The following is a 14,169-nucleotide window of genomic DNA, read 5'->3' as shown; positions in this document are numbered from 1 at the left end:
GAAGCTTGCAAGAAATGAGGGATGAAATGTATTAGGGAAGGTCAATGTAGGGTCTGGTCTTAGGTTAAGTTTGACCTAACGGCGTTAACTTTGCCGTTAGGTCAAATATAGATGAAGGGAGTGCTTTTTTGTAGAGGGGCCCCTATAACCAAATTGGTTATATGAGGGGCGCTTTTAGTGGGGAGGCCTTTTAACAAAAACGGGGGGGCCTATTAAAATTTCCCTTACTTTTTTTATATTATTTTTGTGAGGGTAAGAATTCGCGGGTCAAGAAGTCAACTGGACCGGGTTGTTGACCGGAAGTCGAACCTCCACTTGTTAATATTTTTGCGGGCACCGACAACGTCTTTGGGCTTAACCTGTGGCAAAAGAGAGAACAACACACTCGCGGGTCAAGAAGTCAGCTGGACTGGGGCGTTGACCGGATGTCGAACCTCCACCTGTTAATAATTTTGCGGGCACCGACGACGTCTTTGGGCTTAACCTGTGACAAAAGAGACAATAACACACGTGACCGTGAGGTGTTAGGGGACAGATGGTGCCGGCCTAAGGGGGCTCCGACGGTCAAGTCGGTAAGCTTGCAAGAGAAGTAAAGTGTACGTGGATATTAGCCCTGGAATGTTACTGTTGGTTGGATAATGGTCGGAGCCTAGGCACGACTCGTAGAGTGGCCGAGCCCGCTCTCCACGGATGACTGCTAATTGGAGAGAGAATAACGGCCCATGAGGTCTGTCTTTAAATGAAGCAGCCCTGGAGTGGTTTGCCTTGTCCAGGGGTGTGTATCATAAATAATTGGGAAGCTTTAAGGACCTAACCTTGTAAAATTTCGCGTGGGTGAGATAATGAAAGCCTGACCTCCAGGAGAGATAAAGTAGCCTGCCTTCCTAGGTTGTCAGAGAGAAACGTAGGTCGACCTTACTTGGATGTCAGGTCGTCCAGGAGAGAGAAACGTAAGTCGACGGTCGACCCTTGAGAAAGCCTTGTTTTTGGAAGGGTCCCGCACTTGACAGGGGTCCTACACTTGGAAGGGTCCTGCACCCGGATGTCAGATTGTAATTGTATTTAGGTGAGAGGAAGGAAGCTCGATGGTTGCTCAGATGCTTGCTCTGTATGAGAGAGAAATTGGATGTTAGTATTGAATCTGTACTCGATGTGTTTGTCCGGAATCAGATGATCCACCGCTTTAGATGGGAATCGGATGATGCTTTTGTGAGTTGTATTCCGTAATCACCAGATGATGCTAAACAAGTAGTCAGTGTATTCCCTCGGGATCAGATGATCGATTATTAGCCCAGAATTCGATGATATTAGAGTGCTTGATAGTGATATTAGTGAAATATGAGTACGTTCGACGATAACCAGATGATCGAGTGTTTCTGTCCCCAATTCGATGATCTGCATCATTCTTGGTTCCGTCATTTTATAGTGTCTTGGGTCGACCGTTGCCTGATGATAGTTGTCATCCTTAATGGTTGTAACGCATGGGTTGTCACCATTAATACGGACTTCGTAACCTCTGAACGGACATATCCGGGATTTGTCTTCATGAATGACGGTAACGTCTCTCCAACGGATATAAGGTGGCAGGTTCGCTGAGGAGATGAGGGCTGACCTCTTTATCCAGAACTGGAAGTGGTTCACATATTTCAGCCTGGTGAGGAGGCGAGGGCGGACCTCTTCCTCCGGAGCTGGAAGTGCTTCTACACTTTGGCGTTGCTTCAGGGTGTCCGAAGATAAATGGGTCTGGCCCATTAGTCATTAATTCATGGGCTGGGTCACCGTCTAGGCCCAAATCATGGATATCTAGGGGCGCTCCTGGTGACGTATTTTGGTCCATACAATTTGTCCCCCACTCTCTAAGTTGACGGAGTGCGGAAACTTAGAGAGTAGTTCAAAGTTATATGGCCAATCTGCAGTTTCAGTTTTGCTGCCTTTGTAGCTGAGTTCCTGTCCCATGGGACTTGTCCACGAGAAGTGTCGCGTTTATTGAGTTAATCTGAATTGCTCTGGAGAAGGCATGTCGGAGTGATTCGGAAAATTTCAAGTGTTCTTGATTCTCTGAATTACTGGTTGATGGTTCGTTAATTGATGTTTGAGCTGATGAGCACAAACGATTTTCGAGGTCGTATTGGGAGCATCGCAAGTTTCATGTACTTGCGGGTAGACATCAAGACAATTGCTGGACATCAACGACCATTGGATTGTTCGACGAGGAAGGATGCTTCGTGTGGTCGGCTCAACATAACAAATACCGTTCACCTTTTAGTCGGCATATCCAATGTTCTCAGCAAGGCGTGTGTCGATGTGGGGTTGCCAATCGAAGCATGGCTTATATGTCGGGTGTTCTTCATGCAGATTTTCAAATCGAGGCAGGCTCGTGAGGCGGGACTCTTGAGGCAGGACTCGTGAGGCAGGCTCATGACGCAGGACTACATATCCAGGCGAGGTATTTACCGGGTAGTCATATACTTTTTAATGAGGTAAGCTCATGAGGCAGGACTACATATCCAGGCATGGTATTTACCGGGTAGTCTTGACATATACTTTAATGAGGTGGGCTCATGAGGCAGGACTGTCAATCAAGGCAGTCCTGACATAAATTTTTAATGAGACAGGCTCATGAAGCAGGACTCATGAGGCGGGCTCATGAGGCAGGACTACATATCCAGGCAAGGTATTTACCGGGTAGTCATATACTTTTTAATGAGGCAGGTTCGGAGCCCTGGCGAGGCGAACCTAATGCTCTTGTCGAGGCACGTTGTGATGTTGTCAAGGCAAGGCTTAGCACTTCACGAGAGGGTAGGACTACCGATCAAGGCAGGGTGTCTGCCTGTAGTCCTGACCTAAATTCTTTAAAGAGGCAGATCCGGAGCTCCTGGCGAGGCGGACCTAGTGCTCTTGGCGAGGCACGTGATGCAGGGGTATCGATCAAGGCAAGGCTTATACGCCGAGTGCTCTTGACGCAGACTTAGTGAAAGCTACTCAAATCGAGGCAGGATTGTAGAGTAGGGCTCTTGACCGAGGCATGGCTTAAAAGCCGAGTGCTTATCGATCGTAGACTTTTAATGAAGCCTGCTGTAATCAAGGAAGGCTAACGAAGCAGAGCTACAAATCAAGGCAAGGCTTATACGCCTGTGCTTTTGATAGTAAACTTTTAATGAGACGGAGCTGGTGTGCTGATCGAGGCACGGGCAAGCTTGTCGATTCAAGGCAAGGCGAGTTTGCCGAGTGCTCTTGGTGTGGACTTAGCTGATTTTCCAGGGTGTAGCTCCGCCGATGAATGCCTCATATCCATAAGGGTAAGGGTATTACTCTTTACAGACACATATTGTTTGCCTCTTTTATCCAAAGGGTAAGGGTATTACCCTTCACAGATAATTTATATTATACCTGCATTGTGTTAGGCATGGCCAAGCGTTTTGACGAAGCGTGGCTTGCCTTGTTTGAATACTCGAGTCAGTGTATGTTGAGTGTCATAACGCGTTTGAAATCCGTGGAGGATGACTGTTCATCTGTCCCCCTAGTCTGAGCTTAGAGCTTGAGAAGGTCTAGGGTTAGACTAAGTTTCGTGGCGTTGAAGCCCTTAGTCTGCATACATAGACAAAATATGACTTGAATTGAAACATCATCGTTTTTGAAATAATGTTGTATTACAAGATAAATATTCATGCGATACGAGCAGTGTCGTTTTAGTAAAGATCTTTTGACGTCAAGACTTTTACATGTACTGACGCGAGTAAAACCGTAGTCTGAAGCAGTGCAGAGCTGGCTTGCAGAACTGAGCTGACTTTGGGCAGAGTTAGGGTCTGAAGCAGCGTAGAGCTGGCTTGCAGAGTTGGGCTGACTTTTGGGCAGAGTTAGGGTCTGAAGCAGTGCGGAGCTGGCTTGCATATCTGGGCAGTGTGCAAAACCGGAGTCTGAAATAGTGCGGAACTAGCTTGCAGAGCTGGTTGTCTTCAAGTGGGGTAGATGCGGAGTCGTGTTTATCCTTGTTTGTCTCTTGGAGAGATAAAGTGATGTCGCCGACTTTTGCTTGGCAAAGTTGTTGTTGTTTCCTTCCGCTTGTCCCCCAGTTGAAGCCCGGTTTGCCTGCAGACCTCTCGGTGGGGGGGAGGTCGATGGCATAGCCATCGACCCTCCGGCGCCCAAGTCAGTAGGTGAGATAAAAGATAAATGACAACTTAGTGAAATTGGGTTAGAAATAGTACCGTTTTAGGTGTCTTGCATTCCAACTGTTGTTGATGTCCAGACCTTCCTGTGAGCGGAGCTTGTATGCTCCCTCTCCCACTACTTGGGTGATGAGATAAGGCCCTTCCCAAGTGGGAGCTAGTTTGCCTGCTCCTGTCTGCTTGGTGTTCTGAAAGACCTTTCGAAGTACCCAATCCCCAACTTTGAAGGATCTGATTCGGACATTTTTGTTATAGTGAGAGGCTGCTCTCTGCTGGTAGACGGCGTTTCTGATAGCTGCCTTGTCTCTTAGTTCATCAATTATGTCGAGGTTATGGTTAAGCTCGACCCAATTGCTTTCTCCTTCAGTCCACAAATACCGTGCGGTAGGGACTCCTGTTTCAGCTGGGACTGCACTTCGGAACCATAAGCTAATGAGAAAGGGGTTTCACCTGTTGGCGTGCGTACGGTTATTCGATAAGCCCATAGTTGTCGGTAGTTGATCTGCCCGTGCTCCTTTAGCTTTTTCCAATTTCTTTTTCAGAGAGTTCATGATCGTCTTGTTTGATGATTCAGCTTGGTCGTTAGCTTGAGGATACCTTGGGGTTGAAAAACTAAGTTTTATACCCCAGTCCTTGCAAAAGTCTTGGAAAGCGAAGCTTATAAATTGGGATCCGTTGTCAGTGACGATTTCTTTGGGTACTCCGAACCTGCAAATTATATGCTTCCACACAAAACTCATAACCTCTTTGTCTTTTATTTGGTGGAAGGCCACGACTTCGATCCACTTGGAAAAATAGTCGGTCATGGCCAACATGTACACACGTTGGCCTGGGGCAGTGGGAAGTTACCCCACTATGTCCATGCCCCATTTCATGAAAGGCCAAGGTGATAGTATGGAATTTAATTTTTCTAGGGGTAGGTGAGAAGTTTGGGCGAACCTTTGGCATTTGTCACATCGTTTGGCATGATCAACTGAATCAGCCCTCATGGTCGACCAGTAGTAGCCGATAGTCAGAGCCCTATTGGCTAGGCTACGACCACCAGAGTGGTTGTCGCATTCTCCCTCGTGTAATTCTTTTAAGACATACTTACCTTCTTCAGGAGTGATGCATTTGAGGTAAGGGTCTGAATACGACATCCTGAGTAATTGATCGTCGAGTATACAAAATCTCGCAGCCTTCGCTTTCAGTCTTCTCGCTTCATTTTTGTCCGAGGGAAGCTCGTCGTTGGTCAGGTACTTTATGACAGGGGTCATCCAGGTGTCAGCTGTATCTGTAGTTGCTACTTCTGGTTGTGGATTCTTCCAGACGGCTGGCCACTAGAGCAGGACCAGGGGTATGTTCCGAGCTACCTTTGTCTGGATGGACGAGCCAAGATTCGCCAAAACATCCGCATGTCCGTTTTTAGCTCTGGGTAACTGTTCATACTTAACCTCGTGGAAATATTTTTGCATTTCCCTGATACGTTCCAAGTATGCTGTCATCCTAGCATCTTTGGCTTGGTACATACCTTGAAGTTGGTTGACCACCAACTGAGAGTCAGACCTTACATCAAGATTCTGTAGTTTCAATTCTTTAGCCAAGGTCAGACCTGCAATTAAAGCTTCGTATTATGCTTCGTTATTAGTTGCTTTAAATTCGCACCCGATTACTTGCTGGACTATGTCCCCCTGTGGGGAGGTCAGGATGCCACCCAGGCCAGCTCCGTTCATGTTGCTTGACCCATCCACGGACAAGGTCCACTTTTGAGGGTCGGGTTCGGTGAGGCAGAGTAGCTATTTCTGAGCTGCACTAGAGAGTCAGGAGTAAAATCGGCAATGAAGTTAGCTAATACCTGGGATTTGATCGCCGTCCTTGGTTGGTACGTGATGTCGTGCTCGCTGAGTTCGACAACCCATTTAGTCAAGCGTCCAGACATGTCTGGCTTGTGCAAGACATTTTTCATCGGGAAGGCAGTGACGACCACAATAGAATGGCATTGGAAGTACGGTTTCAACTTTCTAGCGGCTGTCACCAGAGCTAATGCCAACTTTTCTAGTTGACTGTACCGAGTCTCGGCATCGAGTAAAGACTTGCTGACGTAGTAAACTGGGAGTTGCTTACCGTCGTCCTCTTCTCTTACCAAGACAGCACTGACAGCTGTTTTAGATACTGCTAAATAAATGTAAAGGTGCTCACCTGACGTAGGTTTTGAAAGCAATGGAGGCGAAGTGAGGTATTGTTTTAGTTATTGAAGTGCGTCCTCGCAAGCTGGTGTCCACAATTGAAGTCCTTGGGTTTCTTTAGAGTAGCAAAGAAGAGCTGACATTTCTCGGATGACCGAGAGTTGAACCGGCTCAGGGCCGCTACTCTTCCCGCCAACTTTTGCACGTCTTTCACACACTTGGGGAGAAGGGATGTTTACAACTGACTGTATCTGGTCCAGATTTGCCTCGATCCCTCTGTATGTGACTACATACCCTAGGAACTTCCCTGAAGATACACCAAATGAACATTTGTTTGGATTTAATTTCATGTTGTACCCTTTTTAGGACCTCAAAGGCCTGCTGCAAGTGGTTGATGTGTTGTCCAGCTTCCAAGGATTTGACCAGCATATCATCTATATACACCTCCATTGTGTTGCCGAACATATTAGCGAACATTTTGTTGACTAATCTTTGGTAAGTAGCTCCTGCATTCTTTAGTCCGAATGGCATAACTTTATAACAGAAGATGCCACTCTCTATTATGAAAGAGGTTTTTTCTTGATCTTCGGGGTGCATAAAGATTTGATTGTACCCCGAAAAGGCATCCATGAAGTTGAGAAGCTCATGGCCAGCAGTTGCATCTCCTAGCATGTCTATGTGGAGTAAAGGGAATGAGTCTTTTGGGCATGCCTTGTTCAGATCAGTGAAGTCGATGCACACCCTCCATTTCCCATTTTTCTTCTTTACGACCACCACATTGGCTAACAAGTCGGGGTAGTGGACTTCCCTGACAGACCCCGTGTCTAGTAGCTTTCTACTTCTTCGTTGATTACCTTATTACGTTCAGGTGCAAACCTTCGCCTCTTTTGCCGAACAGGCGGGTGGTCGGGGTCGACTCGCAGTCTGTGCATCGTAATGGACGGGTCTATGCCTGTCATGTCGGTGTGTGACCAAGCAAAACAGTCGTGTTGTCTAGTGAGGAAGTATATCAATTCTTTTCTAAGAGCAGGATTCAAATTAGACCCTAATTGTATTTTATGGTCAGAGTAGTCTGGATGGATTTGTACTTCATCCAGCTCCTCTATGCTAGGTTGGTCAGGGTCAGCACTGTGTGGTTGTTTGGTTTGTAATTGCTATAAAGGGGTCTTAGGAGATTTCATTGTATTTCTATAACAATTACGGGAGGCCCCTTGGTCTCCCTTAATCTCTCTAACTCCCCATGGTGTAGGGAACCGTACAACCTGATGGAATGTTGAAGGCACTGCTCTCATTGCGTGGATCCACGGTCTGCCTAGGATCATGTTGTAGGCCGACGGAGAGTCCAGCACCACGAATGTGGTCGGCAAGTTGAGTCCTCCCGCATAGATAGGTAGAGATACTTCCCCCAAGGTCTGCTTCTGTTCACCACTTCTCGCGGACAAGTCCCCATGGGACAGGAACTCGGCTACAAAGGCAGCAAAACTGAAACTGCAGATTGGCCACATAACTTTGAACTACTCTCTAAGTTGTCGCACTACGTCAACTTAGAGAGTGTGGGACAAATTGTATGGGCCAAAATACGTCACCAGGAGCGCCCAAAGAAATCCATGATTTATGGGCCTAGACGGTGACCAAGCCCATGAAATAACGACTAATGGGCCAGACCCATTTATCTTCGGACACCCCGAAGCAACGCCAAAGTGTAGAAGCACTTCCAGCTCCGGAGGAAGAGGTCCGCCCTCGCCTCCTCACCAGGCTGAAATATGTGAACCACTTCCAGCTCTGGATGAAGAGGTCAGTCCTCATCTCCTCAGCGAAGCTGCCACCTTGTATCCGCTGGAGAGACGTTACCGTCATTCATGACGACAATATCCCGGATATGTCCTTTCAGAGGTTACGAAGTCCGTATTAATGGTGACAACCCATGCGTTACAACCATTAAAGATGACAACTACCATCAGGCAACAGTTGACCCAAGACACTATAAAATGACGGAACCAAGAATGATGCAGATCATCGAATTGGGGACAGAAACACTCGATCATCTGGTTATCGTCGAACGTACTCATATTTCACTAATATCACTATCAAGCACTCTAATATCATCGAATTATGGGCTAATACACTCGATCATCTGATCCTGAGGGAATACACAGACTACTTGTTTAGCATCATCTGGTGATTACGGATGTGACGCCCCGTGTCCCAAAATAGACACGACCACGCCCCGACAATTCACAGACGAGACTAAAATCCGGCAGAATCTCCTCTGTAAATCGAACCGGTCGCACCTGCAAAACCTGTCATGCAAACCATACATTCGCATACACAAAGAAATAAACTATTAAGCGGAAGCTAAAGAAACTCAACTCAGTTTCGGGTCGAAACCCGAACCACAAACGTACAAACGCCTCATAAAACACCGATACAACTTATATACAACTCTAAATTTTACGTATATACATATTAGAGTTTGGTTTCTGCATAAATACATAACTTGAAAATAACGAAAAACTATATAAAACGACAAAACTCAACTAGCCTCGTCAGACAAGATCACCGGCTGGAATACACACTCCGCCTCGAGGCTACAACAAAGCACCTGCACACTAACAACTGGTAGGGGGTCAGAATACTCACCGACACGAGTTATTCTGGTAGAAGACCAATTCAAAACCCATCACGTTTTCAAAAGTTCCTTTAATAAGTTGTAAACATCATGACAAAACGAGTTACCAAACCAGTTACCATATATACTATATACAAAACCATTTTCCTTAATCTAGCAAGCAATAACAGTGATTAGCTGCCCACCCATGGTGCGCTCCAATAAGAGGAGAGTACCTCAGGAGAACCTAGAGTGCGTTAGATAGTACCAGCCCATTTAGGCACTAGCTAATGCACTACGTCTCCTCGAGAAAGAGACTTACCCCTAGCCGGTAAGTCCCTCTCCCACTAAGGGACTCCGCAATCATTGAAGAGTTTACCTCATGATACATATATACCTTAAGTATCTAATTACGTTTTTCTGATCACCGAGTTCGAATAAGAGAGCCGTCCCCCAATTACCATGGAAGGACCTGAACCTCATTCTCTTCGGTACCCTGTCATGCATCTAATACGATCTTTCAAAAATCAGTTTCCTTTGTATATCAAAACCACATTCTCATATTCGATTCAAATCAGTTTCATTCGTATATCAAAAGCAATATTTTCATTCCATTCATTATCTTATCAAACACGGAAGTGGAACAACCAAGAGTCATATCGCCACAAAGCAGAGGGATTCCCAATCAATGTCACCTCCCAGACGAGCGGTCAGGTGTACGTCCCTGAGCCTCGAACTGGAGGCACGAACACCAATGGCCAGCAAGTGAAGCACTCTACTCCCATAGGTCTCATGACTAGTGTCGCCCACCTCACCGGTCTCACACGGGTCACACCCGTGTCCACATGTCATCCTACCCTCAATGGCTACGTGCCCGTAGGTTGACATAATCCGCAGTCGGGTACATACAAGGAAATCCCAAGTAGTTCGCAATAATCGTAAAATCAGTTCGAAACCATTTCTCATATCGCATCAACACATTTCAAGCATATTTCAGTTCATCACATAAATCGAGTTTCATGCTACTTAAACTCTAGTTATAATGGCGCATATATAACTATAGAATCTAGCATATTCATTATCTATAAAACCATGCTGGATAAAGGATTCAGAACCCCTACCTCAGTCCTTGCATCACCAAAGACTCCCGCCTACCAGACGACCTTATTCCTCCTCATTCGCATACTCTGGGATAAGGAAGAATAACCAAAATTGAACAGAAACATTAGGTTCTTATACTAAGAACCTTCGCATGACAAAAACAACAAATAAAAGAAAACGATGAAAACTCAGAATATAAGAGAAAATGCGCCAACTTCAGAAGACTTCGAGTATAACCAAATTTATCGATTCCTAACTTCATACCTCTGTATACTGAATACCCGAAATATATATAAACCAACCGACCAACTTCTCATAAACACTATTCTACATGTTAGAGTCTTCATAAGCTGATAAATCATATAATGAACCTCATAATATAAATTTGTAACTGAAGTTGTCCATTCATATGAAATACGACAAAATTCGGGGAATTCTTTATATTCCAATTCATTCTAAAATTGGTCCAAATATGATATTCTAGCCGTAAAATAATTCGGCAGCACCCCGTCTATATATGGTCACCCCAAAATAGTCCATAACATTCTAAACATGATCCTGAACATAAATCATTAGAAGAAATCGAATAATAATCGTCTAAATAGCTCCAAATTTCGATCCCAAATGAAATTAGTGCAACTATACAGTATACGAAATAGCTATCATAAAACCACCAAATTCGGACGAAATTGAAAATTTCAAACCGCTAACTATGTAGAACAAGTCGAATAGGTTTACCTGGAAGAACTTTCACTGAATTCCGACAACCGAACAAGAAGAAATCAACCGACGAAGTCGAACCACTAAATTTCCTAAGCAACTCACGACCAAATTAGATTAAACCTTCTCTGGTTTGGTGGCTTTGAAATGGATTAAAAGAAAAGCTTTTTAAGTGGGTTGAGAAGATGGGGTCCACATTTAAATATTAAAATACATAAACCATATCCCATATGTAACACGTCTCACATGCATGCACGGTGGAAGGAAAGAGTGGGTTGGGTTCATTTTTGAGTCCTACATTTACAACACCTCCTAAACAAGTCCCTTGATTTGGCCAGATTGCAAAATGACACCTAAAATCAGAACAAGTTGCAAATTTAACCCCTCTTTTGACTTGACCCAATTGTTAAATAGTCTTTCAACTAACCTTGAAAACATGGGATGTTACAACGGAATACAGCTCACAAAAGCATTATCCAATTCCCATCTAAATCGGTGGATCATCTGATTCCGGACAAACACATCGAGTACAGATTCAATACTAACATCCAATTTCTCTCTCATACAGAGCAAGCATCTGAGCAACCATCGAGCTTCCTTCCTCTCACCTAAATACAATTACAATCTGACATCCGGGTGCAGGACCCTTCCAAGTGCAGAACCCCTGTCAAGTGCGGGACCCTTCCAAAAACAAGGCTTTCTCAAGGGTCGACCTACGTTTCTCTCTCCTGGACAACCTGACATCCAAGTAAGGTCGACCTACGTTTCTCTCTCCTGGACGACCTGACAACCAAGGAAGGCAGGCTACTTTATCTCTCCTGGAGGTCAGGCTTTCATTATCTTTCCCCCGTGAATATTTACAAGGTCAGGTCCTTAAAGTTTCCTATTTATTTATGATACACACCCCTGGACAAGGCAAACCCACTCCTGGGCTGCTTCATTTAAAGACGGACCTCATAGGCCGTTATTCTCTCTCCAATTAAGTCAGTCATCTGTAGAGAGCGAGCTCCTGCCACTCTACGAGTCGTGCCTAGGCTCCGACCATTAACCAACCAACGGTAATATTCCAGGGCTAATATCCACGTACACTTTACTTCTCTTGCAAGCTTACTGACTTGACCGTCAGAGCCCCCTTAGGTCGGCACCATCCCGGTGTCCTCTAAGACCTCACGACCTACGTGTGTTATTGTCTCTTTTGTCACAGGTTAAGCCCAAAGACGTCGTCGGTGCTCGCAAAATTATTAACAGGTGGAGGTTCGACATCCGGTCAACGGCCCGGTCCAACTGACTTCTTGACTCGTGATTTCCTACCCTCACAACGGTCGTTGGGAGAAAAGGTGATAGAGTCGGGTGTATGTCTGCCTAAATCTCTGACCGTCCAGTGAATTAAGGCGCTTACACCCCTTAGTCATGTGGTGAGAGAAATGATCAGTCGCCTTCTTTGAGCGGATGTTAGTCGACAGCCAATGGTTTGGATAATCGATGCGAGAGAGAAAATAGGTGGTTAGCTGATTACAAGTGAACTTAGATGTCGGTTGTTGTTATCCGTAGTTGGATGCCTTAGTCGATTACCAGCTAACCCTTATATAGAGTTTTGTGGTCAACTGTCTGTTTTGGTCAACCATCGCCTGGCGGTGAGCTGTTGCCTTGAATATGGTAATGCACGGAGTTATTACCATGGATGGGGATATCGTAACTCCCATCCAACGGATATATTGGGGATATTGTCATTTTGAATGATGATAACGCCTCCCCAACAGGTACACGAAGAGAGGTCAGCTGAAGAGGAGAGGACGAACCTCTTCTATCCAGAGCTGGATGTACTTCCGTGTTTTGGTATGCTGAGGGAGTGGGGACGGACCTCTTTATCCACAGCTGAATGCACTTCCGTACCTGCTGGTGAGGACGGACCTCTTTATCCAGAGCTGGACGTACTCCCGCACTTTAACGTTGCTTCGGAATGCCTGAAGATAAATGGGTCGGGCCCATTGGTCATTAATTCATGGGCTTGGTCACCGTGTAAGCCCATTAATCATGGATTTCTGGGGGCATTCCTGGTGACGTATTTTGGCCCATACAATTTTTTTTTGAAAAAAATCCGTAACCCGTTCGCCCGAGCCCGTTAAAGCCCGATCGGGTTCTCGGGCAAAACCGGGCCGCGGGCACACAATAATGCATATGTGTCGGGCCCGAACCGCCCGATAGTCCGATCGGACACAACACTATAAAACCCGATCGCCCGAACCCGCACACAGAAATTTTGGGCCCGACCGAACCCGCCCGACTCCCGCCCGACTCCCGCCCGACTCCCGCCCGACTCCCGCCCTACCTCTAACACCAAAAAAAAAACTCTCCAATAGTTTGGACCCCATCTGAATAACCGTTTTTTCTAGAGAGAGAAAACTGTATAGTTCATCGTTTGATCCGCCGAAGGGTTGCTCATTCGCAGGAATCTCTAATCCTTTCCTACTATGTCTGTGTTGTTTTTGTTTCCTGCCCTAATTTAACATATATTACCATCCCAGTAGAGTCTTTGGAGTGTAGCAAAGTGGTATAAATGTAGAATTGAGGCGAAAATATTGTTATGGGAAGAAGATCAGGTTCACCATTATCGACTAATCATCATCCGACTAACTATTATCAATTGTCATTGAGGGAGGAGGAAGTGAGTAAAGGTGGTGGTTCGTCCATTGATGAAGATCGACGATTTAGTAGTTCTTCTTGAATAGTATGGCACCACGATTCGTCCATTGATGAAGATCGACAATTCCTTGTTCTTCTTCTCTCTCTTTTGATGATTGTATGATGAGATTTTGTTGACTAAAACTAAGGGTGGGATTTTTACCCGGCTGTCCGCTACCCACTACGAACACCCGAGTCCGAATCAACCAATGGACGCCCATGCCCGAAACAGGCATAACCCGCCCGGGCCAATGAAAAATAGTGGGCGGGCACGGGTGGAAGGCCTTACCTGCACCCCCGCCCACACCGGAGCCCGAGTCATATTGCCCATTAGGCAACCCACAAAAGTTAGTGTTAATTATGTCTTATTTGATATGAGCACTAATGAAACTGGGATTCAAGAGTTGGGGTTGGCTTTATAAGTCTATCTCCATGTAAGATTTGCTTCTGCTCCCAATTTGGGACTATCTTCAAATCTCCAGAGAAGATTTCCAACTCAAGGTAACTTGATTTCACATAGTCCCACATTGTCCCTTTACATGTGAGAGTTTGGTTCAAAGCTTTATAAAGGGTAGGAGGTTATTTCTTTAATCATACTATGTTGCTCGGATCCAATATTGATAGTGAAGTGTGTATCACTTCTATAACACAGGTTTGGGCTGAGAATATGGAGTTGTATCACGGCAGCAGGTAGGAAGCTTTAATCAAGCTAGCTTTTAACCCG

General features: G+C 45.5%; 1 long non-coding RNA gene across 1 annotated transcript; it reads right to left on the bottom strand.

Moving 5' to 3' along the window:
* Positions 1-8,673: 8,673 nt before the first annotated feature.
* LOC147538015 (uncharacterized) lies at positions 8,674-10,907 on the bottom strand. The gene is made up of 3 exons (XR_015225953.1): positions 10,782-10,907; positions 10,064-10,129; positions 8,674-8,950 (listed from the first exon to the last, which is right to left on the bottom strand). It is a non-coding gene; the product is annotated as an uncharacterized LOC147538015 (long non-coding RNA).
* Between the last annotated feature and the right edge of the window lie 3,262 nt (positions 10,908-14,169).

Source organism: Eschscholzia californica, unplaced genomic scaffold (assembly GCF_041429995.1).
Source record: "Eschscholzia californica isolate CP2 unplaced genomic scaffold, dmEscCali1.0.p SCAF_5, whole genome shotgun sequence".
NCBI lineage: Eukaryota > Viridiplantae > Streptophyta > Magnoliopsida > Ranunculales > Papaveraceae > Eschscholzia > Eschscholzia californica.
Note: the sequence above shows the minus strand (reverse complement) of the source record. Positions and strands in the feature narration are given on the sequence as shown.